We start from the raw sequence: 26,100 nt of genomic DNA, 5'->3' as shown, positions 1-26,100 counted from the left end.
TGTGAGCCGGAGATTGTGCTTCAGCTCTGAAGCAGTGTATCGAGAGCCTTCGAGGAGGAGGGGAATTAGCTCAGATGGTAGAGCGCTCGCTTAGCATGTGAGAGGTAGCGGGATCGATGCCCGCATTCTCCAGCAAGACGCTTTTTCTTCATTTTCACTATTTTATTCAAAACTCGCCAATCGTCGCAAATAAAGTCATGTGCTCGCTTCTGTTTTTTTTACTATCATCCTAAAAGTCTTCCGTCCACTTTCTGCTATCCCAAAGAGTCACCCGCGCGAGGGCCGGCAACAGGCGTGATACTGTGCAACAGGCGCATTGCATGGCATTGGTGACATATTCAGGAAATTCCACTTTGATGCCACCCAGGGCTGTTAACCTTTTATTTCATTTCAATACGATGCTTCGAATAATTGGTTCAAAGTGCGCAGCCTTTGCTCTTTTATTTCGTTTTCATCGGAGCAGGTCGGAGCTGGCAGAAGAGTGAGCCCTGTCTGCAGGAGCTCTGATTCCAGAAAGCATATTTTCCCTGTCTTTCTTACCACTCATCTGTGTCTCTTCGCTGACATGAGGCGTTGCTACACTCTGCAGTCTCCCGGCATTTAAAGTCTGCTACCAGCAGAGCACGTTCTGGACTTCACAGCGCCCAGCAAAGTACTAGCCTGCGCCCACCCCCTACTACCGCAAAAACCTTTTGCATGCTTTGGCAGAAGTGTGAACAAAATGCCACGAACCACCCCAGATGGGACTCGAACCCACAATCCCTGGCTTAGGAGGCCAGTGCCTTATCCATTAGGCCACTGGGGCCACTCGACAGAGAAGGGGAAAGTTCTTTCTTTTCCTCTTCTCTCACTGGAGTCACGGGTACTGGCCCACTGAAAAGGGCAAGTTGGCTCACGTCCAAAGCTGCAGTGTCCCAGCACACGCGGGCAAAAGGCACCTGCTTGCACTCGGCTGGACACTTCCGCTTTATGGGACACACGATGGAAAGTGGACTCAATTCCCAGACCTAACTCTTACCTGTTTGGTATTCTGACGCTCGATTGTAAAATATGGCCAGCTGGTAAAAATGACAAAGGGCACTCCAGCGCTGGTCCTTTGGCTGCAGGCGGCGTGTCAGCGGCCTAAAACAGCAAGAAATAGCGAGAGAAATAAAGTGAGAAGCAAGCACCTTTTCAATTGGGCTCTCGGGTCTATGGGACTGGCGTGCAGCCTCTTGATCACAAGCGCAGGTCCAGCGTGAAAGGGCGTGGGAGTGGAGTCACTCTGCTATTAATACCTGGTTGGCCAATCCTCGTTGCAATGGATGGCCATCTGCAGCTTTACTTGTAGCTCCACTGAAGGTATTTTGTTTTGGGCAAAGGGGTGAGATTGTGATTTCCTCTGCGGCAGATGAAGAGAAAGGGCTTTATGCACTACAGGTCCCTGGACAGCCAAGCAAGTGTGAGCCGGAGACTGTGCTTCAGCTCTGAAGCAGTGTATCGAGAGCCTTCGAGGAGGAGGGGAATTAGCTCAGATGGTAGAGCGCTCGCTTAGCATGCGAGAGGTAGCGGGATCGATGCCCGCATTCTCCAGCAAGACGCTTTTTCTTCATTTTCACTATTTTATTCAAAACTCGCCAATCGTCGCAAATAAAGTCATGTGCTCGCTTCTGTTTTTTTTACTATCATCCTAAAAGTCTTCCGTCCACTTTCTGCTATCCCAAAGAGTCATCCGCGCGAGGGCCGGCAACAGGCGTGATACTGTGCAACAGGCGCATTGCATGGCATTGGTGACATATTCAGGAAATTCCACTTTGATGCCACCCAGGGCTGTTAACCTTTTATTTCATTTCAATACGATGCTTCGAATAATTGGTTCAAAGTGCGCAGCCTTTGCTCTTTTATTTCGTTTTCATCGGAGCAGGTCGGAGCTGGCAGAAGAGTGAGCCCTGTCTGCAGGAGCTCTGATTCCAGAAAGCATATTTTCCCTGTCTTTCTTACCACTCATCTGTGTCTCTTCGCTGACATGAGGCGTTGCTACACTCTGCAGTCTCCCGGCATTTAAAGTCTGCTACCAGCAGAGCACGTTCTGGACTTCACAGCGCCCAGCAAAGTACTAGCCTGCGCCCACCCCCTACTACCGCAAAAACCTTTTGCATGCTTTGGCAGAAGTGTGAACAAAATGCCACGAACCACCCCAGATGGGACTCGAACCCACAATCCCTGGCTTAGGAGGCCAGTGCCTTATCCATTAGGCCACTGGGGCCACTCGACAGAGAAGGGGAAAGTTCTTTCTTTTCCTCTTCTCTCACTGGAGTCACGGGTACTGGCCCACTGAAAAGGGCAAGTTGGCTCACGTCCAAAGCTGCAGTGTCCCAGCACACGCGGGCAAAAGGCACCTGCTTGCACTCGGCTGGACACTTCCGCTTTATGGGACACACGATGGAAAGTGGACTCAATTCCCAGACCTAACTCTTACCTGTTTGGTATTCTGACGCTCGATTGTAAAATATGGCCAGCTGGTAAAAATGACAAAGGGCACTCCAGCGCTGGTCCTTTGGCTGCAGGCGGCGTGTCAGCGGCCTAAAACAGCAAGAAATAGCGAGAGAAATAAAGTGAGAAGCAAGCACCTTTTCAATTGGGCTCTCGGGTCTATGGGACTGGCGTGCAGCCTCTTGATCACAAGCGCAGGTCCAGCGTGAAAGGGCGTGGCAGTGGAGTCACTCTGCTATTAATACCTGGTTGGCCAATCCTCGTTGCAATGGATGGCCATCTGCAGCTTTACTTGTAGCTCCACTGAAGGTATTTTGTTTTGGGCAAAGGGGTGAGATTGTGATTTCCTCTGCCGCAGATGAAGAGAAAGGGCTTTATGCACTACAGGTCCCTGGACAGCCAAGCAAGTGTGAGCCGGAGATTGTGCTTCAGCTCTGAAGCAGTGTATCGAGAGCCTTCGAGGAGGAGGGGAATTAGCTCAGATGGTAGAGCGCTCGCTTAGCATGCGAGAGGTAGCGGGATCGATGCCCGCATTCTCCAGCAAGACGCTTTTTCTTCATTTTCACTATTTTATTCAAAACTCGCCAATCGTCGCAAATAAAGTCATGTGCTCGCTTCTGTTTTTTTTACTATCATCCTAAAAGTCTTCCGTCCACTTTCTGCTATCCCAAAGAGTCATCCGCGCGAGGGCCGGCAACAGGCGTGATACTGTGCAACAGGCGCATTGCATGGCATTGGTGACATATTCAGGAAATTCCACTTTGATGCCACCCAGGGCTGTTAACCTTTTATTTCATTTCAATACGATGCTTCGAATAATTGGTTCAAAGTGCGCAGCCTTTGCTCTTTTATTTCGTTTTCATCGGAGCAGGTCGGAGCTGGCAGAAGAGTGAGCCCTGTCTGCAGGAGCTCTGATTCCAGAAAGCATATTTTCCCTGTCTTTCTTACCACTCATCTGTGTCTCTTCGCTGACATGAGGCGTTGCTACACTCTGCAGTCTCCCGGCATTTAAAGTCTGCTACCAGCAGAGCACGTTCTGGACTTCACAGCGCCCAGCAAAGTACTAGCCTGCGCCCACCCCCTACTACCGCAAAAACCTTTTGCATGCTTTGGCAGAAGTGTGAACAAAATGCCACGAACCACCCCAGATGGGACTCGAACCCACAATCCCTGGCTTAGGAGGCCAGTGCCTTATCCATTAGGCCACTGGGGCCACTCGACAGAGAAGGGGAAAGTTCTTTCTTTTCCTCTTCTCTCACTGGAGTCACGGGTACTGGCCCACTGAAAAGGGCAAGTTGGCTCACGTCCAAAGCTGCAGTGTCCCAGCACACGCGGGCAAAAGGCACCTGCTTGCACTCGGCTGGACACTTCCGCTTTATGGGACACACGATGGAAAGTGGACTCAATTCCCAGACCTAACTCTTACCTGTTTGGTATTCTGACGCTCGATTGTAAAATATGGCCAGCTGGTAAAAATGACAAAGGGCACTCCAGCGCTGGTCCTTTGGCTGCAGGCGGCGTGTCAGCGGCCTAAAACAGCAAGAAATAGCGAGAGAAATAAAGTGAGAAGCAAGCACCTTTTCAATTGGGCTCTCGGGTCTATGGGACTGGCGTGCAGCCTCTTGATCACAAGCGCAGGTCCAGCGTGAAAGGGCGTGGGAGTGGAGTCACTCTGCTATTAATACCTGGTTGGCCAATCCTCGTTGCAATGGATGGCCATCTGCAGCTTTACTTGTAGCTCCACTGAAGGTATTTTGTTTTGGGCAAAGGGGTGAGATTGTGATTTCCTCTGCGGCAGATGAAGAGAAAGGGCTTTATGCACTACAGGTCCCTGGACAGCCAAGCAAGTGTGAGCCGGAGACTGTGCTTCAGCTCTGAAGCAGTGTATCGAGAGCCTTCGAGGAGGAGGGGAATTAGCTCAGATGGTAGAGCGCTCGCTTAGCATGCGAGAGGTAGCGGGATCGATGCCCGCATTCTCCAGCAAGACGCTTTTTCTTCATTTTCACTATTTTATTCAAAACTCGCCAATCGTCGCAAATAAAGTCATGTGCTCGCTTCTGTTTTTTTTACTATCATCCTAAAAGTCTTCCGTCCACTTTCTGCTATCCCAAAGAGTCATCCGCGCGAGGGCCGGCAACAGGCGTGATACTGTGCAACAGGCGCATTGCATGGCATTGGTGACATATTCAGGAAATTCCACTTTGATGCCACCCAGGGCTGTTAACCTTTTATTTCATTTCAATACGATGCTTCGAATAATTGGTTCAAAGTGCGCAGCCTTTGCTCTTTTATTTCGTTTTCATCGGAGCAGGTCGGAGCTGGCAGAAGAGTGAGCCCTGTCTGCAGGAGCTCTGATTCCAGAAAGCATATTTTCCCTGTCTTTCTTACCACTCATCTGTGTCTCTTCGCTGACATGAGGCGTTGCTACACTCTGCAGTCTCCCGGCATTTAAAGTCTGCTACCAGCAGAGCACGTTCTGGACTTCACAGCGCCCAGCAAAGTACTAGCCTGCGCCCACCCCCTACTACCGCAAAAACCTTTTGCATGCTTTGGCAGAAGTGTGAACAAAATGCCACGAACCACCCCAGATGGGACTCGAACCCACAATCCCTGGCTTAGGAGGCCAGTGCCTTATCCATTAGGCCACTGGGGCCACTCGACAGAGAAGGGGAAAGTTCTTTCTTTTCCTCTTCTCTCACTGGAGTCACGGGTACTGGCCCACTGAAAAGGGCAAGTTGGCTCACGTCCAAAGCTGCAGTGTCCCAGCACACGCGGGCAAAAGGCACCTGCTTGCACTCGGCTGGACACTTCCGCTTTATGGGACACACGATGGAAAGTGGACTCAATTCCCAGACCTAACTCTTACCTGTTTGGTATTCTGACGCTCGATTGTAAAATATGGCCAGCTGGTAAAAATGACAAAGGGCACTCCAGCGCTGGTCCTTTGGCTGCAGGCGGCGTGTCAGCGGCCTAAAACAGCAAGAAATAGCGAGAGAAATAAAGTGAGAAGCAAGCACCTTTTCAATTGGGCTCTCGGGTCTATGGGACTGGCGTGCAGCCTCTTGATCACAAGCGCAGGTCCAGCGTGAAAGGGCGTGGCAGTGGAGTCACTCTGCTATTAATACCTGGTTGGCCAATCCTCGTTGCAATGGATGGCCATCTGCAGCTTTACTTGTAGCTCCACTGAAGGTATTTTGTTTTGGGCAAAGGGGTGAGATTGTGATTTCCTCTGCCGCAGATGAAGAGAAAGGGCTTTATGCACTACAGGTCCCTGGACAGCCAAGCAAGTGTGAGCCGGAGATTGTGCTTCAGCTCTGAAGCAGTGTATCGAGAGCCTTCGAGGAGGAGGGGAATTAGCTCAGATGGTAGAGCGCTCGCTTAGCATGCGAGAGGTAGCGGGATCGATGCCCGCATTCTCCAGCAAGACGCTTTTTCTTCATTTTCACTATTTTATTCAAAACTCGCCAATCGTCGCAAATAAAGTCATGTGCTCGCTTCTGTTTTTTTTACTATCATCCTAAAAGTCTTCCGTCCACTTTCTGCTATCCCAAAGAGTCATCCGCGCGAGGGCCGGCAACAGGCGTGATACTGTGCAACAGGCGCATTGCATGGCATTGGTGACATATTCAGGAAATTCCACTTTGATGCCACCCAGGGCTGTTAACCTTTTATTTCATTTCAATACGATGCTTCGAATAATTGGTTCAAAGTGCGCAGCCTTTGCTCTTTTATTTCGTTTTCATCGGAGCAGGTCGGAGCTGGCAGAAGAGTGAGCCCTGTCTGCAGGAGCTCTGATTCCAGAAAGCATATTTTCCCTGTCTTTCTTACCACTCATCTGTGTCTCTTCGCTGACATGAGGCGTTGCTACACTCTGCAGTCTCCCGGCATTTAAAGTCTGCTACCAGCAGAGCACGTTCTGGACTTCACAGCGCCCAGCAAAGTACTAGCCTGCGCCCACCCCCTACTACCGCAAAAACCTTTTGCATGCTTTGGCAGAAGTGTGAACAAAATGCCACGAACCACCCCAGATGGGACTCGAACCCACAATCCCTGGCTTAGGAGGCCAGTGCCTTATCCATTAGGCCACTGGGGCCACTCGACAGAGAAGGGGAAAGTTCTTTCTTTTCCTCTTCTCTCACTGGAGTCACGGGTACTGGCCCACTGAAAAGGGCAAGTTGGCTCACGTCCAAAGCTGCAGTGTCCCAGCACACGCGGGCAAAAGGCACCTGCTTGCACTCGGCTGGACACTTCCGCTTTATGGGACACACGATGGAAAGTGGACTCAATTCCCAGACCTAACTCTTACCTGTTTGGTATTCTGACGCTCGATTGTAAAATATGGCCAGCTGGTAAAAATGACAAAGGGCACTCCAGCGCTGGTCCTTTGGCTGCAGGCGGCGTGTCAGCGGCCTAAAACAGCAAGAAATAGCGAGAGAAATAAAGTGAGAAGCAAGCACCTTTTCAATTGGGCTCTCGGGTCTATGGGACTGGCGTGCAGCCTCTTGATCACAAGCGCAGGTCCAGCGTGAAAGGGCGTGGCAGTGGAGTCACTCTGCTATTAATACCTGGTTGGCCAATCCTCGTTGCAATGGATGGCCATCTGCAGCTTTACTTGTAGCTCCACTGAAGGTATTTTGTTTTGGGCAAAGGGGTGAGATTGTGATTTCCTCTGCCGCAGATGAAGAGAAAGGGCTTTATGCACTACAGGTCCCTGGACAGCCAAGCAAGTGTGAGCCGGAGATTGTGCTTCAGCTCTGAAGCAGTGTATCGAGAGCCTTCGAGGAGGAGGGGAATTAGCTCAGATGGTAGAGCGCTCGCTTAGCATGCGAGAGGTAGCGGGATCGATGCCCGCATTCTCCAGCAAGACGCTTTTTCTTCATTTTCACTATTTTATTCAAAACTCGCCAATCGTCGCAAATAAAGTCATGTGCTCGCTTCTGTTTTTTTTACTATCATCCTAAAAGTCTTCCGTCCACTTTCTGCTATCCCAAAGAGTCACCCGCGCGAGGGCCGGCAACAGGCGTGATACTGTGCAACAGGCGCATTGCATGGCATTGGTGACATATTCAGGAAATTCCACTTTGATGCCACCCAGGGCTGTTAACCTTTTATTTCATTTCAATACGATGCTTCGAATAATTGGTTCAAAGTGCGCAGCCTTTGCTCTTTTATTTCGTTTTCATCGGAGCAGGTCGGAGCTGGCAGAAGAGTGAGCCCTGTCTGCAGGAGCTCTGATTCCAGAAAGCATATTTTCCCTGTCTTTCTTACCACTCATCTGTGTCTCTTCGCTGACATGAGGCGTTGCTACACTCTGCAGTCTCCCGGCATTTAAAGTCTGCTACCAGCAGAGCACGTTCTGGACTTCACAGCGCCCAGCAAAGTACTAGCCTGCGCCCACCCCCTACTACCTCAAAAACCTTTTGCATGCTTTGGCAGAAGTGTGAACAAAATGCCACGAACCACCCCAGATGGGACTCGAACCCACAATCCCTGGCTTAGGAGGCCAGTGCCTTATCCATTAGGCCACTGGGGCAACTCGACAGAGAAGGGGAAAGTTCTTTCTTTTCCTCTTCTCTCACTGGAGTCACGGGTACTGGCCCACTGAAAAGGGCAAGTTGGCTCACGTCCAAAGCTGCAGTGTCCCAGCACACGCGGGCAAGAGGCACCTGCTTGCACTCGGCTGGACACTTCCGCTTTATGGGACACACGATGGAAAGTGGACTCAATTCCCAGACCTAACTCTTACCTGTTTGGTATTCTGACGCTCGATTGTAAAATATGGCCAGCTGGTAAAAATGACAAAGGGCACTCCAGCGCTGGTCCTTTGGCTGCAGGCGGCGTGTCAGCGGCCTAAAACAGCAAGAAATAGCGAGAGAAATAAAGTGAGAAGCAAGCACCTTTTCAATTGGGCTCTCGGGTCTATGGGACTGGCGTGCAGCCTCTTGATCACAAGCGCAGGTCCAGCGTGAAAGGGCGTGGGAGTGGAGTCACTCTGCTATTAATACCTGGTTGGCCAATCCTCGTTGCAATGGATGGCCATCTGCAGCTTTACTTGTAGCTCCACTGAAGGTATTTTGTTTTGGGCAAAGGGGTGAGATTGTGATTTCCTCTGCGGCAGATGAAGAGAAAGGGCTTTATGCACTACAGGTCCCTGGACAGCCAAGCAAGTGTGAGCCGGAGACTGTGCTTCAGCTCTGAAGCAGTGTATCGAGAGCCTTCGAGGAGGAGGGGAATTAGCTCAGATGGTAGAGCGCTCGCTTAGCATGCGAGAGGTAGCGGGATCGATGCCCGCATTCTCCAGCAAGACGCTTTTTCTTCATTTTCACTATTTTATTCAAAACTCGCCAATCGTCGCAAATAAAGTCATGTGCTCGCTTCTGTTTTTTTTACTATCATCCTAAAAGTCTTCCGTCCACTTTCTGCTATCCCAAAGAGTCATCCGCGCGAGGGCCGGCAACAGGCGTGATACTGTGCAACAGGCGCATTGCATGGCATTGGTGACATATTCAGGAAATTCCACTTTGATGCCACCCAGGGCTGTTAACCTTTTATTTCATTTCAATACGATGCTTCGAATAATTGGTTCAAAGTGCGCAGCCTTTGCTCTTTTATTTCGTTTTCATCGGAGCAGGTCGGAGCTGGCAGAAGAGTGAGCCCTGTCTGCAGGAGCTCTGATTCCAGAAAGCATATTTTCCCTGTCTTTCTTACCACTCATCTGTGTCTCTTCGCTGACATGAGGCGTTGCTACACTCTGCAGTCTCCCGGCATTTAAAGTCTGCTACCAGCAGAGCACGTTCTGGACTTCACAGCGCCCAGCAAAGTACTAGCCTGCGCCCACCCCCTACTACCGCAAAAACCTTTTGCATGCTTTGGCAGAAGTGTGAACAAAATGCCACGAACCACCCCAGATGGGACTCGAACCCACAATCCCTGGCTTAGGAGGCCAGTGCCTTATCCATTAGGCCACTGGGGCCACTCGACAGAGAAGGGGAAAGTTCTTTCTTTTCCTCTTCTCTCACTGGAGTCACGGGTACTGGCCCACTGAAAAGGGCAAGTTGGCTCACGTCCAAAGCTGCAGTGTCCCAGCACACGCGGGCAAAAGGCACCTGCTTGCACTCGGCTGGACACTTCCGCTTTATGGGACACACGATGGAAAGTGGACTCAATTCCCAGACCTAACTCTTACCTGTTTGGTATTCTGACGCTCGATTGTAAAATATGGCCAGCTGGTAAAAATGACAAAGGGCACTCCAGCGCTGGTCCTTTGGCTGCAGGCGGCGTGTCAGCGGCCTAAAACAGCAAGAAATAGCGAGAGAAATAAAGTGAGAAGCAAGCACCTTTTCAATTGGGCTCTCGGGTCTATGGGACTGGCGTGCAGCCTCTTGATCACAAGCGCAGGTCCAGCGTGAAAGGGCGTGGCAGTGGAGTCACTCTGCTATTAATACCTGGTTGGCCAATCCTCGTTGCAATGGATGGCCATCTGCAGCTTTACTTGTAGCTCCACTGAAGGTATTTTGTTTTGGGCAAAGGGGTGAGATTGTGATTTCCTCTGCCGCAGATGAAGAGAAAGGGCTTTATGCACTACAGGTCCCTGGACAGCCAAGCAAGTGTGAGCCGGAGATTGTGCTTCAGCTCTGAAGCAGTGTATCGAGAGCCTTCGAGGAGGAGGGGAATTAGCTCAGATGGTAGAGCGCTTGCTTAGCATGTGAGAGGTAGCGGGATCGATGCCCGCATTCTCCAGCAAGACGCTTTTTCTTCATTTTCACTATTTTATTCAAAACTCGCCAATCGTCGCAAATAAAGTCATGTGCTCGCTTCTGTTTTTTTTACTATCATCCTAAAAGTCTTCCGTCCACTTTCTGCTATCCCAAAGAGTCACCCGCGCGAGGGCCGGCAACAGGCGTGATACTGTGCAACAGGCGCATTGCATGGCATTGGTGACATATTCAGGAAATTCCACTTTGATGCCACCCAGGGCTGTTAACCTTTTATTTCATTTCAATACGATGCTTCGAATAATTGGTTCAAAGTGCGCAGCCTTTGCTCTTTTATTTCGTTTTCATCGGAGCAGGTCGGAGCTGGCAGAAGAGTGAGCCCTGTCTGCAGGAGCTCTGATTCCAGAAAGCATATTTTCCCTGTCTTTCTTACCACTCATCTGTGTCTCTTCGCTGACATGAGGCGTTGCTACACTCTGCAGTCTCCCGGCATTTAAAGTCTGCTACCAGCAGAGCACGTTCTGGACTTCACAGCGCCCAGCAAAGTACTAGCCTGCGCCCACCCCCTACTACCGCAAAAACCTTTTGCATGCTTTGGCAGAAGTGTGAACAAAATGCCACGAACCACCCCAGATGGGACTCGAACCCACAATCCCTGGCTTAGGAGGCCAGTGCCTTATCCATTAGGCCACTGGGGCCACTCGACAGAGAAGGGGAAAGTTCTTTCTTTTCCTCTTCTCTCACTGGAGTCACAGGTACTGGCCCACTGAAAAGGGCAAGTTGGCTCACGTCCAAAGCTGCAGTGTCCCAGCACACGCGGGCAAAAGGCACCTGCTTGCACTCGGCTGGACACTTCCGCTTTATGGGACACACGATGGAAAGTGGACTCAATTCCCAGACCTAACTCTTACCTGTTTGGTATTCTGACGCTCGATTGTAAAATATGGCCAGCTGGTAAAAATGACAAAGGGCACTCCAGCGCTGGTCCTTTGGCTGCAGGCGGCGTGTCAGCGGCCTAAAACAGCAAGAAATAGCGAGAGAAATAAAGTGAGAAGCAAGCACCTTTTCAATTGGGCTCTCGGGTCTATGGGACTGGCGTGCAGCCTCTTGATCACAAGCGCAGGTCCAGCGTGAAAGGGCGTGGCAGTGGAGTCACTCTGCTATTAATACCTGGTTGGCCAATCCTCGTTGCAATGGATGGCCATCTGCAGCTTTACTTGTAGCTCCACTGAAGGTATTTTGTTTTGGGCAAAGGGGTGAGATTGTGATTTCCTCTGCCGCAGATGAAGAGAAAGGGCTTTATGCACTACAGGTCCCTGGACAGCCAAGCAAGTGTGAGCCGGAGATTGTGCTTCAGCTCTGAAGCAGTGTATCGAGAGCCTTCGAGGAGGAGGGGAATTAGCTCAGATGGTAGAGCGCTCGCTTAGCATGCGAGAGGTAGCGGGATCGATGCCCGCATTCTCCAGCAAGACGCTTTTTCTTCATTTTCACTATTTTATTCAAAACTCGCCAATCGTCGCAAATAAAGTCATGTGCTCGCTTCTGTTTTTTTTACTATCATCCTAAAAGTCTTCCGTCCACTTTCTGCTATCCCAAAGAGTCACCCGCGCGAGGGCCGGCAACAGGCGTGATACTGTGCAACAGGCGCATTGCATGGCATTGGTGACATATTCAGGAAATTCCACTTTGATGCCACCCAGGGCTGTTAACCTTTTATTTCATTTCAATACGATGCTTCGAATAATTGGTTCAAAGTGCGCAGCCTTTGCTCTTTTATTTCGTTTTCATCGGAGCAGGTCGGAGCTGGCAGAAGAGTGAGCCCTGTCTGCAGGAGCTCTGATTCCAGAAAGCATATTTTCCCTGTCTTTCTTACCACTCATCTGTGTCTCTTCGCTGACATGAGGCGTTGCTACACTCTGCAGTCTCCCGGCATTTAAAGTCTGCTACCAGCAGAGCACGTTCTGGACTTCACAGCGCCCAGCAAAGTACTAGCCTGCGCCCACCCCCTACTACCTCAAAAACCTTTTGCATGCTTTGGCAGAAGTGTGAACAAAATGCCACGAACCACCCCAGATGGGACTCGAACCCACAATCCCTGGCTTAGGAGGCCAGTGCCTTATCCATTAGGCCACTGGGGCAACTCGACAGAGAAGGGGAAAGTTCTTTCTTTTCCTCTTCTCTCACTGGAGTCACGGGTACTGGCCCACTGAAAAGGGCAAGTTGGCTCACGTCCAAAGCTGCAGTGTCCCAGCACACGCGGGCAAGAGGCACCTGCTTGCACTCGGCTGGACACTTCCGCTTTATGGGACACACGATGGAAAGTGGACTCAATTCCCAGACCTAACTCTTACCTGTTTGGTATTCTGACGCTCGATTGTAAAATATGGCCAGCTGGTAAAAATGACAAAGGGCACTCCAGCGCTGGTCCTTTGGCTGCAGGCGGCGTGTCAGCGGCCTAAAACAGCAAGAAATAGCGAGAGAAATAAAGTGAGAAGCAAGCACCTTTTCAATTGGGCTCTCGGGTCTATGGGACTGGCGTGCAGCCTCTTGATCACAAGCGCAGGTCCAGCGTGAAAGGGCGTGGGAGTGGAGTCACTCTGCTATTAATACCTGGTTGGCCAATCCTCGTTGCAATGGATGGCCATCTGCAGCTTTACTTGTAGCTCCACTGAAGGTATTTTGTTTTGGGCAAAGGGGTGAGATTGTGATTTCCTCTGCGGCAGATGAAGAGAAAGGGCTTTATGCACTACAGGTCCCTGGACAGCCAAGCAAGTGTGAGCCGGAGACTGTGCTTCAGCTCTGAAGCAGTGTATCGAGAGCCTTCGAGGAGGAGGGGAATTAGCTCAGATGGTAGAGCGCTCGCTTAGCATGCGAGAGGTAGCGGGATCGATGCCCGCATTCTCCAGCAAGACGCTTTTTCTTCATTTTCACTATTTTATTCAAAACTCGCCAATCGTCGCAAATAAAGTCATGTGCTCGCTTCTGTTTTTTTTACTATCATCCTAAAAGTCTTCCGTCCACTTTCTGCTATCCCAAAGAGTCATCCGCGCGAGGGCCGGCAACAGGCGTGATACTGTGCAACAGGCGCATTGCATGGCATTGGTGACATATTCAGGAAATTCCACTTTGATGCCACCCAGGGCTGTTAACCTTTTATTTCATTTCAATACGATGCTTCGAATAATTGGTTCAAAGTGCGCAGCCTTTGCTCTTTTATTTCGTTTTCATCGGAGCAGGTCGGAGCTGGCACAAGAGTGAGCCCTGTCTGCAGGAGCTCTGATTCCAGAAAGCATATTTTCCCTGTCTTTCTTACCACTCATCTGTGTCTCTTCGCTGACATGAGGCGTTGCTACACTCTGCAGTCTCCCGGCATTTAAAGTCTGCTACCAGCAGAGCACGTTCTGGACTTCACAGCGCCCAGCAAAGTACTAGCCTGCGCCCACCCCCTACTACCGCAAAAACCTTTTGCATGCTTTGGCAGAAGTGTGAACAAAATGCCACGAACCACCCCAGATGGGACTCGAACCCACAATCCCTGGCTTAGGAGGCCAGTGCCTTATCCATTAGGCCACTGGGGCCACTCGACAGAGAAGGGGAAAGTTCTTTCTTTTCCTCTTCTCTCACTGGAGTCACGGGTACTGGCCCACTGAAAAGGGCAAGTTGGCTCACGTCCAAAGCTGCAGTGTCCCAGCACACGCGGGCAAAAGGCACCTGCTTGCACTCGGCTGGACACTTCCGCTTTATGGGACACACGATGGAAAGTGGACTCAATTCCCAGACCTAACTCTTACCTGTTTGGTATTCTGACGCTCGATTGTAAAATATGGCCAGCTGGTAAAAATGACAAAGGGCACTCCAGCGCTGGTCCTTTGGCTGCAGGCGGCGTGTCAGCGGCCTAAAACAGCAAGAAATAGCGAGAGAAATAAAGTGAGAAGCAAGCACCTTTTCAATTGGGCTCTCGGGTCTATGGGACTGGCGTGCAGCCTCTTGATCACAAGCGCAGGTCCAGCGTGAAAGGGCGTGGCAGTGGAGTCACTCTGCTATTAATACCTGGTTGGCCAATCCTCGTTGCAATGGATGGCCATCTGCAGCTTTACTTGTAGCTCCACTGAAGGTATTTTGTTTTGGGCAAAGGGGTGAGATTGTGATTTCCTCTGCCGCAGATGAAGAGAAAGGGCTTTATGCACTACAGGTCCCTGGACAGCCAAGCAAGTGTGAGCCGGAGATTGTGCTTCAGCTCTGAAGCAGTGTATCGAGAGCCTTCGAGGAGGAGGGGAATTAGCTCAGATGGTAGAGCGCTCGCTTAGCATGCGAGAGGTAGCGGGATCGATGCCCGCATTTTCCAGCAAGACGCTTTTTCTTCATTTTCACTATTTTATTCAAAACTCGCCAATCGTCGCAAATAAAGTCATGTGCTCGCTTCTGTTTTTTTTACTATCATCCTAAAAGTCTTCCGTCCACTTTCTGCTATCCCAAAGAGTCATCCGCGCGAGGGCCGGCAACAGGCGTGATACTGTGCAACAGGCGCATTGCATGGCATTGGTGACATATTCAGGAAATTCCACTTTGATGCCACCCAGGGCTGTTAACCTTTTATTTCATTTCAATACGATGCTTCGAATAATTGGTTCAAAGTGCGCAGCCTTTGCTCTTTTATTTCGTTTTCATCGGAGCAGGTCGGAGCTGGCAGAAGAGTGAGCCCTGTCTGCAGGAGCTCTGATTCCAGAAAGCATATTTTCCCTGTCTTTCTTACCACTCATCTGTGTCTCTTCGCTGACATGAGGCGTTGCTACACTCTGCAGTCTCCCGGCATTTAAAGTCTGCTACCAGCAGAGCACGTTCTGGACTTCACAGCGCCCAGCAAAGTACTAGCCTGCGCCCACCCCCTACTACCGCAAAAACCTTTTGCATGCTTTGGCAGAAGTGTGAACAAAATGCCACGAACCACCCCAGATGGGACTCGAACCCACAATCCCTGGCTTAGGAGGCCAGTGCCTTATCCATTAGGCCACTGGGGCCACTCGACAGAGAAGGGGAAAGTTCTTTCTTTTCCTCTTCTCTCACTGGAGTCACGGGTACTGGCCCACTGAAAAGGGCAAGTTGGCTCACGTCCAAAGCTGCAGTGTCCCAGCACACGCGGGCAAAAGGCACCTGCTTGCACTCGGCTGGACACTTCCGCTTTATGGGACACACGATGGAAAGTGGACTCAATTCCCAGACCTAACTCTTACCTGTTTGGTATTCTGACGCTCGATTGTAAAATATGGCCAGCTGGTAAAAATGACAAAGGGCACTCCAGCGCTGGTCCTTTGGCTGCAGGCGGCGTGTCAGCGGCCTAAAACAGCAAGAAATAGCGAGAGAAATAAAGTGAGAAGCAAGCACCTTTTCAATTGGGCTCTCGGGTCTATGGGACTGGCGTGCAGCCTCTTGATCACAAGCGCAGGTCCAGCGTGAAAGGGCGTGGCAGTGGAGTCACTCTGCTATTAATACCTGGTTGGCCAATCCTCGTTGCAATGGATGGCCATCTGCAGCTTTACTTGTAGCTCCACTGAAGGTATTTTGTTTTGGGCAAAGGGGTGAGATTGTGATTTCCTCTGCCGCAGATGAAGAGAAAGGGCTTTATGCACTACAGGTCCCTGGACAGCCAAGCAAGTGTGAGCCGGAGATTGTGCTTCAGCTCTGAAGCAGTGTATCGAGAGCCTTCGAGGAGGAGGGGAATTAGCTCAGATGGTAGAGCGCTCGCTTAGCATGCGAGAGGTAGCGGGATCGATGCCCGCATTCTCCAGCAAGACGCTTTTTCTTCATTTTCACTATTTTATTCAAAACTCGCCAATCGTCGCAAATAAAGTCATGTGCTCGCTTCTGTTTTTTTTACTATCATCCTAAAAGTCTTCCGTCCACTTTCTGCTATCCCAAAGAGTCACCCGCGCGAGGGCCGGCAACAGGCGTGATACTGTGCAACAGGCGCATTGCATGGCATTGGTGACATATTCAGGAAATTCCACTTTGATGCCACCCAGGGCTGTTAACCTTTTATTTCATTTCAATACGATGCTTCGAATAATTGGTTCAAAGTGCGCAGCCTTTGCTCTTTTATTTCGTTTTCATCGGAGCAGGTCGGAGCTGGCAGAAGAGTGAGCCCTGTCTGCAGGAGCTCTGATTCCAGAAAGCATATTTTCCCTGTCTTTCTTACCACTCATCTGTGTCTCTTCGCTGACATGAGGCGTTGCTACACTCTGCAGTCTCCCGGCATTTAAAGTCTGCTACCAGCAGAGCACGTTCTGGACTTCACAGCGCCCAGCAAAGTACTAGCCTGCGCCCACCCCCTACTACCGCAAAAACCTTTTGCATGCTTTGGCAGAAGTGTGAACAAAATGCCACGAACCACCCCAGATGGGACTCGAACCCACAATCCCTGGCTTAGGAGGCCAGTGCCTTATCCATTAGGCCACTGGGGCCACTCGACAGAGAAGGGGAAAGTTCTTTCTTTTCCTCTTCTCTCACTGGAGTCACGGGTACTGGCCCACTGAAAAGGGCAAGTTGGCTCACGTCCAAAGCTGCAGTGTCCCAGCACACGCGGGCAAAAGGCACCTGCTTGCACTCGGCTGGACACTTCCGCTTTATGGGACACACGATGGAAAGTGGACTCAATTCCCAGACCTAACTCTTACCTGTTTGGTATTCTGACGCTCGATTGTAAAATATGGCCAGCTGGTAAAAATGACAAAGGGCACTCCAGCGCTGGTCCTTTGGCTGCAGGCGGCGTGTCAGCGGCCTAAAACAGCAAGAAATAGCGAGAGAAATAAAGTGAGAAGCAAGCACCTTTTCAATTGGGCTCTCAGGTCTATGGGACTGGCGTGCAGCCTCTTGATCACAAGCGCAGGTCCAGCGTGAAAGGGCGTGGCAGTGGAGTCACTCTGCTATTAATACCTGGTTGGCCAATCCTCGTTGCAATGGATGGCCATCTGCAGCTTTACTTGTAGCTCCACTGAAGGTATTTTGTTTTGGGCAAAGGGGTGAGATTGTGATTTCCTCTGCCGCAGATGAAGAGAAAGGGCTTTATGCACTACAGGTCCCTGGACAGCCAAGCAAGTGTGAGCCGGAGATTGTGCTTCAGCTCTGAAGCAGTGTATCGAGAGCCTTCGAGGAGGAGGGGAATTAGCTCAGATGGTAGAGCGCTCGCTTAGCATGCGAGAGGTAGCGGGATCGATGCCCGCATTCTCCAGCAAGACGCTTTTTCTTCATTTTCACTATTTTATTCAAAACTCGCCAATCGTCGCAAATAAAGTCATGTGCTCGCTTCTGTTTTTTTTACTATCATCCTAAAAGTCTTCCGTCCACTTTCTGCTATCCCAAAGAGTCACCCGCGCGAGGGCCGGCAACAGGCGTGATACTGTGCAACAGGCGCATTGCATGGCATTGGTGACATATTCAGGAAATTCCACTTTGATGCCACCCAGGGCTGTTAACCTTTTATTTCATTTCAATACGATGCTTCGAATAATTGGTTCAAAGTGCGCAGCCTTTGCTCTTTTATTTCGTTTTCATCGGAGCAGGTCGGAGCTGGCAGAAGAGTGAGCCCTGTCTGCAGGAGCTCTGATTCCAGAAAGCATATTTTCCCTGTCTTTCTTACCACTCATCTGTGTCTCTTCGCTGACATGAGGCGTTGCTACACTCTGCAGTCTCCCGGCATTTAAAGTCTGCTACCAGCAGAGCACGTTCTGGACTTCACAGCGCCCAGCAAAGTACTAGCCTGCGCCCACCCCCTACTACCTCAAAAACCTTTTGCATGCTTTGGCAGAAGTGTGAACAAAATGCCACGAACCACCCCAGATGGGACTCGAACCCACAATCCCTGGCTTAGGAGGCCAGTGCCTTATCCATTAGGCCACTGGGGCAACTCGACAGAGAAGGGGAAAGTTCTTTCTTTTCCTCTTCTCTCACTGGAGTCACGGGTACTGGCCCACTGAAAAGGGCAAGTTGGCTCACGTCCAAAGCTGCAGTGTCCCAGCACACGCGGGCAAGAGGCACCTGCTTGCACTCGGCTGGACACTTCCGCTTTATGGGACACACGATGGAAAGTGGACTCAATTCCCAGACCTAACTCTTACCTGTTTGGTATTCTGACGCTCGATTGTAAAATATGGCCAGCTGGTAAAAATGACAAAGGGCACTCCAGCGCTGGTCCTTTGGCTGCAGGCGGCGTGTCAGCGGCCTAAAACAGCAAGAAATAGCGAGAGAAATAAAGTGAGAAGCAAGCACCTTTTCAATTGGGCTCTCGGGTCTATGGGACTGGCGTGCAGCCTCTTGATCACAAGCGCAGGTCCAGCGTGAAAGGGCGTGGGAGTGGAGTCACTCTGCTATTAATACCTGGTTGGCCAATCCTCGTTGCAATGGATGGCCATCTGCAGCTTTACTTGTAGCTCCACTGAAGGTATTTTGTTTTGGGCAAAGGGGTGAGATTGTGATTTCCTCTGCGGCAGATGAAGAGAAAGGGCTTTATGCACTACAGGTCCCTGGACAGCCAAGCAAGTGTGAGCCGGAGACTGTGCTTCAGCTCTGAAGCAGTGTATCGAGAGCCTTCGAGGAGGAGGGGAATTAGCTCAGATGGTAGAGCGCTCGCTTAGCATGCGAGAGGTAGCGGGATCGATGCCCGCATTCTCCAGCAAGACGCTTTTTCTTCATTTTCACTATTTTATTCAAAACTCGCCAATCGTCGCAAATAAAGTCATGTGCTCGCTTCTGTTTTTTTTACTATCATCCTAAAAGTCTTCCGTCCACTTTCTGCTATCCCAAAGAGTCATCCGCGCGAGGGCCGGCAACAGGCGTGATACTGTGCAACAGGCGCATTGCATGGCATTGGTGACATATTCAGGAAATTCCACTTTGATGCCACCCAGGGCTGTTAACCTTTTATTTCATTTCAATACGATGCTTCGAATAATTGGTTCAAAGTGCGCAGCCTTTGCTCTTTTATTTCGTTTTCATCGGAGCAGGTCGGAGCTGGCAGAAGAGTGAGCCCTGTCTGCAGGAGCTCTGATTCCAGAAAGCATATTTTCCCTGTCTTTCTTACCACTCATCTGTGTCTCTTCGCTGACATGAGGCGTTGCTACACTCTGCAGTCTCCCAGCATTTAAAGTCTGCTACCAGCAGAGCACGTTCTGGACTTCACAGCGCCCAGCAAAGTACTAGCCTGCGCCCACCCCCTACTACCGCAAAAACCTTTTGCATGCTTTGGCAGAAGTGTGAACAAAATGCCACGAACCACCCCAGATGGGACTCGAACCCACAATCCCTGGCTTAGGAGGCCAGTGCCTTATCCATTAGGCCACTGGGGCCACTCGACAGAGAAGGGGAAAGTTCTTTCTTTTCCTCTTCTCTCACTGGAGTCACGGGTACTGGCCCACTGAAAAGGGCAAGTTGGCTCACGTCCAAAGCTGCAGTGTCCCAGCACACGCGGGCAAAAGGCACCTGCTTGCACTCGGCTGGACACTTCCGCTTTATGGGACACACGATGGAAAGTGGACTCAATTCCCAGACCTAACTCTTACCTGTTTGGTATTCTGACGCTCGATTGTAAAATATGGCCAGCTGGTAAAAATGACAAAGGGCACTCCAGCGCTGGTCCTTTGGCTGCAGGCGGCGTGTCAGCGGCCTAAAACAGCAAGAAATAGCGAGAGAAATAAAGTGAGAAGCAAGCACCTTTTCAATTGGGCTCTCGGGTCTATGGGACTGGCGTGCAGCCTCTTGATCACAAGCGCAGGTCCAGCGTGAAAGGGCGTGGCAGTGGAGTCACTCTGCTATTAATACCTGGTTGGCCAATCCTCGTTGCAATGGATGGCCATCTGCAGCTTTACTTGTAGCTCCACTGAAGGTATTTTGTTTTGGGCAAAGGGGTGAGATTGTGATTTCCTCTGCCGCAGATGAAGAGAAAGGGCTTTATGCACTACAGGTCCCTGGACAGCCAAGCAAGTGTGAGCCGGAGATTGTGCTTCAGCTCTGAAGCAGTGTATCGAGAGCCTTCGAGGAGGAGGGGAATTAGCTCAGATGGTAGAGCGCTCGCTTAGCATGTGAGAGGTAGCGGGATCGATGCCCGCATTCTCCAGCAAGACTCTTTTTCTTCATTTTCACTATTTTATTCAAAACTCGCCAATCGTCGCAAATAAAGTCATGTGCTCGCTTCTGTTTTTTTTACTATCATCCTAAAAGTCTTCCGTCCACTTTCTGCTATCCCAAAGAGTCACCCGCGCGAGGGCCGGCAACAGGCGTGATACTGTGCAACAGGCGCATTGCATGGCATTGGTGACATATTCAGGAAATTCCACTTTGATGCCACCCAGGGCTGTTAACCTTTTATTTCATTTCAATACGATGCTTCGAATAATTGGTTCAAAGTGCGCAGCCTTTGCTCTTTTATTTCGTTTTCATCGGAGCAGGTCGGAGCTGGCAGAAGAGTGAGCCCTGTCTGCAGGAGCTCTGATTCCAGAAAGCATATTTTCCCTGTCTTTCTTACCACTCATCTGTGTCTCTTCGCTGACATGAGGCGTTGCTACACTCTGCAGTCTCCCGGCATTTAAAGTCTGCTACCAGCAGAGCACGTTCTGGACTTCACAGCGCCCAGCAAAGTACTAGCCTGCGCCCACCCCCTACTACCGCAAAAACCTTTTGCATGCTTTGGCAGAAGTGTGAACAAAATGCCACGAACCACCCCAGATGGGACTCGAACCCACAATCCCTGGCTTAGGAGGCCAGTGCCTTATCCATTAGGCCACTGGGGCCACTCGACAGAGAAGGGGAAAGTTCTTTCTTTTCCTCTTCTCTCACTGGAGTCACGGGTACTGGCCCACTGAAAAGGGCAAGTTGGCTCACGTCCAAAGCTGCAGTGTCCCAGCACACGCGGGCAAAAGGCACCTGCTTGCACTCGGCTGGACACTTCCGCTTTATGGGACACACGATGGAAAGTGGACTCAATTCCCAGACCTAACTCTTACCTGTTTGGTATTCTGACGCTCGATTGTAAAATATGGCCAGCTGGTAAAAATGACAAAGGGCACTCCAGCGCTGGTCCTTTGGCTGCAGGCGGCGTGTCAGCGGCCTAAAACAGCAAGAAATAGCGAGAGAAATAAAGTGAGAAGCAAGCACCTTTTCAATTGGGCTCTCGGGTCTATGGGACTGGCGTGCAGCCTCTTGATCACAAGCGCAGGTCCAGCGTGAAAGGGCGTGGCAGTGGAGTCACTCTGCTATTAATACCTGGTTGGCCAATCCTCGTTGCAATGGATGGCCATCTGCAGCTTTACTTGTAGCTCCACTGAAGGTATTTTGTTTTGGGCAAAGGGGTGAGATTGTGATTTCCTCTGCCGCAGATGAAGAGAAAGGGCTTTATGCACTACAGGTCCCTGGACAGCCAAGCAAGTGTGAGCCGGAGATTGTGCTTCAGCTCTGAAGCAGTGTATCGAGAGCCTTCGAGGAGGAGGGGAATTAGCTCAGATGGTAGAGCGCTCGCTTAGCATGCGAGAGGTAGCGGGATCGATGCCCGCATTCTCCAGCAAGACGCTTTTTCTTCATTTTCACTATTTTATTCAAAACTCGCCAATCGTCGCAAATAAAGTCATGTGCTCGCTTCTGTTTTTTTTACTATCATCCTAAAAGTCTTCCGTCCACTTTCTGCTATCCCAAAGAGTCACCCGCGCGAGGGCCGGCAACAGGCGTGATACTGTGCAACAGGCGCATTGCATGGCATTGGTGACATATTCAGGAAATTCCACTTTGATGCCACCCAGGGCTGTTAACCTTTTATTTCATTTCAATACGATGCTTCGAATAATTGGTTCAAAGTGCGCAGCCTTTGCTCTTTTATTTCGTTTTCATCGGAGCAGGTCGGAGCTGGCAGAAGAGTGAGCCCTGTCTGCAGGAGCTCTGATTCCAGAAAGCATATTTTCCCTGTCTTTCTTACCACTCATCTGTGTCTCTTCGCTGACATGAGGCGTTGCTACACTCTGCAGTCTCCCGGCATTTAAAGTCTGCTACCAGCAGAGCACGTTCTGGACTTCACAGCGCCCAGCAAAGTACTAGCCTGCGCCCACCCCCTACTACCTCAAAAACCTTTTGCATGCTTTGGCAGAAGTGTGAACAAAATGCCACGAACCACCCCAGATGGGACTCGAACCCACAATCCCTGGCTTAGGAGGCCAGTGCCTTATCCATTAGGCCACTGGGGCAACTCGACAGAGAAGGGGAAAGTTCTTTCTTTTCCTCTTCTCTCACTGGAGTCACGGGTACTGGCCCACTGAAAAGGGCAAGTTGGCTCACGTCCAAAGCTGCAGTGTCCCAGCACACGCGGGCAAGAGGCACCTGCTTGCACTCGGCTGGACACTTCCGCTTTATGGGACACACGATGGAAAGTGGACTCAATTCCCAGACCTAACTCTTACCTGTTTGGTATTCTGACGCTCGATTGTAAAATATGGCCAGCTGGTAAAAATGACAAAGGGCACTCCAGCGCTGGTCCTTTGGCTGCAGGCGGCGTGTCAGCGGCCTAAAACAGCAAGAAATAGCGAGAGAAATAAAGTGAGAAGCAAGCACCTTTTCAATTGGGCTCTCGGGTCTATGGGACTGGCGTGCAGCCTCTTGATCACAAGCGCAGGTCCAGCGTGAAAGGGCGTGGGAGTGGAGTCACTCTGCTATTAATACCTGGTTGGCCAATCCTCGTTGCAATGGATGGCCATCTGCAGCTTTACTTGTAGCTCCACTGAAGGTATTTTGTTTTGGGCAAAGGGGTGAGATTGTGATTTCCTCTGCGGCAGATGAAGAGAAAGGGCTTTATGCACTACAGGTCCCTGGACAGCCAAGCAAGTGTGAGCCGGAGACTGTGCTTCAGCTCTGAAGCAGTGTATCGAGAGCCTTCGAGGAGGAGGGGAATTAGCTCAGATGGTAGAGCGCTCGCTTAGCATGCGAGAGGTAGCGGGATCGATGCCCGCATTCTCCAGCAAGACGCTTTTTCTTCATTTTCACTATTTTATTCAAAACTCGCCAATCGTCGCAAATAAAGTCATGTGCTCGCTTCTGTTTTTTTTACTATCATCCTAAAAGTCTTCCGTCCACTTTCTGCTATCCCAAAGAGTCATCCGCGCGAGGGCCGGCAACAGGCGTGATACTGTGCAACAGGCGCATTGCATGGCATTGGTGACATATTCAGGAAATTCCACTTTGATGCCACCCAGGGCTGTTAACCTTTTATTTCATTTCAATACGATGCTTCGAATAATTGGTTCAAAGTGCGCAGCCTTTGCTCTTTTATTTCGTTTTCATCGGAGCAGGTCGGAGCTGGCAGAAGAGTGAGCCCTGTCTGCAGGAGCTCTGATTCCAGAAAGCATATTTTCCCTGTCTTTCTTACCACTCATCTGTGTCTCTTCGCTGACATGAGGCGTTGCTACACTCTGCAGTCTCCCGGCATTTAAAGTCTGCTACCAGCAGAGCACGTTCTGGACTTCACAGCGCCCAGCAAAGTACTAGCCTGCGCCCACCCCCTACTACCGCAAAAACCTTTTGCATGCTTTGGCAGAAGTGTGAACAAAATGCCACGAACCACCCCAGATGGGACTCGAACCCACAATCCCTGGCTTAGGAGGCCAGTGCCTTATCCATTAGGCCACTGGGGCCACTCGACAGAGAAGGGGAAAGTTCTTTCTTTTCCTCTTCTCTCACTGGAGTCACGGGTACTGGCCCACTGAAAAGGGCAAGTTGGCTCACGTCCAAAGCTGCAGTGTCCCAGCACACGCGGGCAAAAGGCACCTGCTTGCACTCGGCTGGACACTTCCGCTTTATGGGACACACGATGGAAAGTGGACTCAATTCCCAGACCTAACTCTTACCTGTTTGGTATTCTGACGCTCGATTGTAAAATATGGCCAGCTGGTAAAAATGACAAAGGGCACTCCAGCGCTGGTCCTTTGGCTGCAGGCGGCGTGTCAGCGGCCTAAAACAGCAAGAAATAGCGAGAGAAATAAAGTGAGAAGCAAGCACCTTTTCAATTGGGCTCTCGGGTCTATGGGACTGGCGTGCAGCCTCTTGATCACAAGCGCAGGTCCAGCGTGAAAGGGCGTGGCAGTGGAGTCACTCTGCTATTAATACCTGGTTGGCCAATCCTCGTTGCAATGGATGGCCATCTGCAGCTTTACTTGTAGCTCCACTGAAGGTATTTTGTTTTGGGCAAAGGGGTGAGATTGTGATTTCCTCTGCCGCAGATGAAGAGAAAGGGCTTTATGCACTACAGGTCCCTGGACAGCCAAGCAAGTGTGAGCCGGAGATTGTGCTTCAGCTCTGAAGCAGTGTATCGAGAGCCTTCGAGGAGGAGGGGAATTAGCTCAGATGGTAGAGCGCTCGCTTAGCATGCGAGAGGTAGCGGGATCGATGCCCGCATTCTCCAGCAAGACGCTTTTTCTTCATTTTCACTATTTTATTCAAAACTCGCCAATCGTCGCAAATAAAGTCATGTGCTCGCTTCTGTTTTTTTTACTATCATCCTAAAAGTCTTCCGTCCACTTTCTGCTATCCCAAAGAGTCACCCGCGCGAGGGCCGGCAACAGGCGTGATACTGTGCAACAGGCGCATTGCATGGCATTGGTGACATATTCAGGAAATTCCACTTTGATGCCACCCAGGGCTGTTAACCTTTTATTTCATTTCAATACGATGCTTCGAATAATTGGTTCAAAGTGCGCAGCCTTTGCTCTTTTATTTCGTTTTCATCGGAGCAGGTCGGAGCTGGCAGAAGAGTGAGCCCTGTCTGCAGGAGCTCTGATTCCAGAAAGCATATTTTCCCTGTCTTTCTTACCACTCATCTGTGTCTCTTCGCTGACATGAGGCGTTGCTACACTCTGCAGTCTCCCGGCATTTAAAGTCTGCTACCAGCAGAGCACGTTCTGGACTTCACAGCGCCCAGCAAAGTACTAGCCTGCGCCCACCCCCTACTACCTCAAAAACCTTTTGCATGCTTTGGCAGAAGTGTGAACAAAATGCCACGAACCACCCCAGATGGGACTCGAACCCACAATCCCTGGCTTAGGAGGCCAGTGCCTTATCCATTAGGCCACTGGGGCAACTCGACAGAGAAGGGGAAAGTTCTTTCTTTTCCTCTTCTCTCACTGGAGTCACGGGTACTGGCCCACTGAAAAGGGCAAGTTGGCTCACGTCCAAAGCTGCAGTGTCCCAGCACACGCGGGCAAGAGGCACCTGCTTGCACTCGGCTGGACACTTCCGCTTTATGGGACACACGATGGAAAGTGGACTCAATTCCCAGACCTAACTCTTACCTGTTTGGTATTCTGACGCTCGATTGTAAAATATGGCCAGCTGGTAAAAATGACAAAGGGCACTCCAGCGCTGGTCCTTTGGCTGCAGGCGGCGTGTCAGCGGCCTAAAACAGCAAGAAATAGCGAGAGAAATAAAGTGAGAAGCAAGCACCTTTTCAATTGGGCTCTCGGGTCTATGGGACTGGCGTGCAGCCTCTTGATCACAAGCGCAGGTCCAGCGTGAAAGGGCGTGGGAGTGGAGTCACTCTGCTATTAATACCTGGTTGGCCAATCCTCGTTGCAATGGATGGCCATCTGCAGCTTTACTTGTAGCTCCACTGAAGGTATTTTGTTTTGGGCAAAGGGGTGAGATTGTGATTTCCTCTGCGGCAGATGAAGAGAAAGGGCTTTATGCACTACAGGTCCCTGGACAGCCAAGCAAGTGTGAGCCGGAGACTGTGCTTCAGCTCTGAAGCAGTGTATCGAGAGCCTTCGAGGAGGAGGGGAATTAGCTCAGATGGTAGAGCGCTCGCTTAGCATGCGAGAGGTAGCGGGATCGATGCCCGCATTCTCCAGCAAGACGCTTTTTCTTCATTTTCACTATTTTATTCAAAACTCGCCAA

At 50.6% G+C, this 26,100-nt stretch overlaps 36 non-coding genes across 36 annotated transcripts; 18 read left to right on the top strand and 18 right to left on the bottom strand.

Annotated features, from left to right (window-relative positions):
- The first annotated feature begins 59 nt into the window (after positions 1-59).
- TRNAA-AGC (transfer RNA alanine (anticodon AGC)) lies at positions 60-132 on the top strand. The gene has a single exon. It is a non-coding gene; the product is annotated as a tRNA-Ala (tRNA).
- A 600-nt stretch (positions 133-732) lies between these two features.
- Positions 733-805, bottom strand: TRNAR-CCU (transfer RNA arginine (anticodon CCU)). The gene has a single exon. It is a non-coding gene; the product is annotated as a tRNA-Arg (tRNA).
- Positions 806-1,499: 694 nt separating this feature from the next.
- On the top strand, positions 1,500-1,572 carry TRNAA-AGC (transfer RNA alanine (anticodon AGC)). Its single transcript has one exon. It is a non-coding gene; the product is annotated as a tRNA-Ala (tRNA).
- Positions 1,573-2,172: 600 nt separating this feature from the next.
- Positions 2,173-2,245, bottom strand: TRNAR-CCU (transfer RNA arginine (anticodon CCU)). Its single transcript has one exon. It is a non-coding gene; the product is annotated as a tRNA-Arg (tRNA).
- Positions 2,246-2,939: 694 nt separating this feature from the next.
- TRNAA-AGC (transfer RNA alanine (anticodon AGC)) lies at positions 2,940-3,012 on the top strand. Its single transcript has one exon. It is a non-coding gene; the product is annotated as a tRNA-Ala (tRNA).
- Positions 3,013-3,612: 600 nt separating this feature from the next.
- TRNAR-CCU (transfer RNA arginine (anticodon CCU)) lies at positions 3,613-3,685 on the bottom strand. The gene has a single exon. It is a non-coding gene; the product is annotated as a tRNA-Arg (tRNA).
- A 694-nt stretch (positions 3,686-4,379) lies between these two features.
- Positions 4,380-4,452, top strand: TRNAA-AGC (transfer RNA alanine (anticodon AGC)). The gene has a single exon. It is a non-coding gene; the product is annotated as a tRNA-Ala (tRNA).
- Positions 4,453-5,052: 600 nt separating this feature from the next.
- On the bottom strand, positions 5,053-5,125 carry TRNAR-CCU (transfer RNA arginine (anticodon CCU)). Its single transcript has one exon. It is a non-coding gene; the product is annotated as a tRNA-Arg (tRNA).
- A 694-nt stretch (positions 5,126-5,819) lies between these two features.
- On the top strand, positions 5,820-5,892 carry TRNAA-AGC (transfer RNA alanine (anticodon AGC)). The gene has a single exon. It is a non-coding gene; the product is annotated as a tRNA-Ala (tRNA).
- A 600-nt stretch (positions 5,893-6,492) lies between these two features.
- TRNAR-CCU (transfer RNA arginine (anticodon CCU)) lies at positions 6,493-6,565 on the bottom strand. Its single transcript has one exon. It is a non-coding gene; the product is annotated as a tRNA-Arg (tRNA).
- Positions 6,566-7,259: 694 nt separating this feature from the next.
- Positions 7,260-7,332, top strand: TRNAA-AGC (transfer RNA alanine (anticodon AGC)). The gene has a single exon. It is a non-coding gene; the product is annotated as a tRNA-Ala (tRNA).
- A 600-nt stretch (positions 7,333-7,932) lies between these two features.
- Positions 7,933-8,005, bottom strand: TRNAR-CCU (transfer RNA arginine (anticodon CCU)). Its single transcript has one exon. It is a non-coding gene; the product is annotated as a tRNA-Arg (tRNA).
- A 694-nt stretch (positions 8,006-8,699) lies between these two features.
- TRNAA-AGC (transfer RNA alanine (anticodon AGC)) lies at positions 8,700-8,772 on the top strand. Its single transcript has one exon. It is a non-coding gene; the product is annotated as a tRNA-Ala (tRNA).
- Positions 8,773-9,372: 600 nt separating this feature from the next.
- Positions 9,373-9,445, bottom strand: TRNAR-CCU (transfer RNA arginine (anticodon CCU)). The gene has a single exon. It is a non-coding gene; the product is annotated as a tRNA-Arg (tRNA).
- Positions 9,446-10,812: 1,367 nt separating this feature from the next.
- TRNAR-CCU (transfer RNA arginine (anticodon CCU)) lies at positions 10,813-10,885 on the bottom strand. Its single transcript has one exon. It is a non-coding gene; the product is annotated as a tRNA-Arg (tRNA).
- Positions 10,886-11,579: 694 nt separating this feature from the next.
- TRNAA-AGC (transfer RNA alanine (anticodon AGC)) lies at positions 11,580-11,652 on the top strand. The gene has a single exon. It is a non-coding gene; the product is annotated as a tRNA-Ala (tRNA).
- A 600-nt stretch (positions 11,653-12,252) lies between these two features.
- Positions 12,253-12,325, bottom strand: TRNAR-CCU (transfer RNA arginine (anticodon CCU)). Its single transcript has one exon. It is a non-coding gene; the product is annotated as a tRNA-Arg (tRNA).
- A 694-nt stretch (positions 12,326-13,019) lies between these two features.
- On the top strand, positions 13,020-13,092 carry TRNAA-AGC (transfer RNA alanine (anticodon AGC)). Its single transcript has one exon. It is a non-coding gene; the product is annotated as a tRNA-Ala (tRNA).
- Positions 13,093-13,692: 600 nt separating this feature from the next.
- TRNAR-CCU (transfer RNA arginine (anticodon CCU)) lies at positions 13,693-13,765 on the bottom strand. The gene has a single exon. It is a non-coding gene; the product is annotated as a tRNA-Arg (tRNA).
- A 694-nt stretch (positions 13,766-14,459) lies between these two features.
- On the top strand, positions 14,460-14,532 carry TRNAA-AGC (transfer RNA alanine (anticodon AGC)). The gene has a single exon. It is a non-coding gene; the product is annotated as a tRNA-Ala (tRNA).
- Positions 14,533-15,132: 600 nt separating this feature from the next.
- TRNAR-CCU (transfer RNA arginine (anticodon CCU)) lies at positions 15,133-15,205 on the bottom strand. The gene has a single exon. It is a non-coding gene; the product is annotated as a tRNA-Arg (tRNA).
- A 694-nt stretch (positions 15,206-15,899) lies between these two features.
- TRNAA-AGC (transfer RNA alanine (anticodon AGC)) lies at positions 15,900-15,972 on the top strand. Its single transcript has one exon. It is a non-coding gene; the product is annotated as a tRNA-Ala (tRNA).
- A 600-nt stretch (positions 15,973-16,572) lies between these two features.
- On the bottom strand, positions 16,573-16,645 carry TRNAR-CCU (transfer RNA arginine (anticodon CCU)). Its single transcript has one exon. It is a non-coding gene; the product is annotated as a tRNA-Arg (tRNA).
- Positions 16,646-17,339: 694 nt separating this feature from the next.
- Positions 17,340-17,412, top strand: TRNAA-AGC (transfer RNA alanine (anticodon AGC)). Its single transcript has one exon. It is a non-coding gene; the product is annotated as a tRNA-Ala (tRNA).
- Positions 17,413-18,012: 600 nt separating this feature from the next.
- Positions 18,013-18,085, bottom strand: TRNAR-CCU (transfer RNA arginine (anticodon CCU)). The gene has a single exon. It is a non-coding gene; the product is annotated as a tRNA-Arg (tRNA).
- Positions 18,086-18,779: 694 nt separating this feature from the next.
- Positions 18,780-18,852, top strand: TRNAA-AGC (transfer RNA alanine (anticodon AGC)). The gene has a single exon. It is a non-coding gene; the product is annotated as a tRNA-Ala (tRNA).
- A 600-nt stretch (positions 18,853-19,452) lies between these two features.
- TRNAR-CCU (transfer RNA arginine (anticodon CCU)) lies at positions 19,453-19,525 on the bottom strand. Its single transcript has one exon. It is a non-coding gene; the product is annotated as a tRNA-Arg (tRNA).
- Positions 19,526-20,219: 694 nt separating this feature from the next.
- On the top strand, positions 20,220-20,292 carry TRNAA-AGC (transfer RNA alanine (anticodon AGC)). Its single transcript has one exon. It is a non-coding gene; the product is annotated as a tRNA-Ala (tRNA).
- Positions 20,293-20,892: 600 nt separating this feature from the next.
- On the bottom strand, positions 20,893-20,965 carry TRNAR-CCU (transfer RNA arginine (anticodon CCU)). Its single transcript has one exon. It is a non-coding gene; the product is annotated as a tRNA-Arg (tRNA).
- Positions 20,966-21,659: 694 nt separating this feature from the next.
- TRNAA-AGC (transfer RNA alanine (anticodon AGC)) lies at positions 21,660-21,732 on the top strand. The gene has a single exon. It is a non-coding gene; the product is annotated as a tRNA-Ala (tRNA).
- Positions 21,733-22,332: 600 nt separating this feature from the next.
- Positions 22,333-22,405, bottom strand: TRNAR-CCU (transfer RNA arginine (anticodon CCU)). Its single transcript has one exon. It is a non-coding gene; the product is annotated as a tRNA-Arg (tRNA).
- A 694-nt stretch (positions 22,406-23,099) lies between these two features.
- On the top strand, positions 23,100-23,172 carry TRNAA-AGC (transfer RNA alanine (anticodon AGC)). Its single transcript has one exon. It is a non-coding gene; the product is annotated as a tRNA-Ala (tRNA).
- A 600-nt stretch (positions 23,173-23,772) lies between these two features.
- TRNAR-CCU (transfer RNA arginine (anticodon CCU)) lies at positions 23,773-23,845 on the bottom strand. Its single transcript has one exon. It is a non-coding gene; the product is annotated as a tRNA-Arg (tRNA).
- Positions 23,846-24,539: 694 nt separating this feature from the next.
- Positions 24,540-24,612, top strand: TRNAA-AGC (transfer RNA alanine (anticodon AGC)). The gene has a single exon. It is a non-coding gene; the product is annotated as a tRNA-Ala (tRNA).
- Positions 24,613-25,212: 600 nt separating this feature from the next.
- TRNAR-CCU (transfer RNA arginine (anticodon CCU)) lies at positions 25,213-25,285 on the bottom strand. The gene has a single exon. It is a non-coding gene; the product is annotated as a tRNA-Arg (tRNA).
- A 694-nt stretch (positions 25,286-25,979) lies between these two features.
- On the top strand, positions 25,980-26,052 carry TRNAA-AGC (transfer RNA alanine (anticodon AGC)). Its single transcript has one exon. It is a non-coding gene; the product is annotated as a tRNA-Ala (tRNA).
- Positions 26,053-26,100: the final 48 nt, after the last annotated feature.

The sequence above is a fragment of the Ambystoma mexicanum genome, chromosome 5q, assembly GCF_040938575.1.
Source record: "Ambystoma mexicanum isolate Mex_15411 chromosome 5q, UKY_AmexF1_1, whole genome shotgun sequence".
Lineage (NCBI taxonomy): Eukaryota > Metazoa > Chordata > Amphibia > Caudata > Ambystomatidae > Ambystoma > Ambystoma mexicanum.
This window is presented reverse-complemented; position numbering and strand designations above follow the sequence as displayed.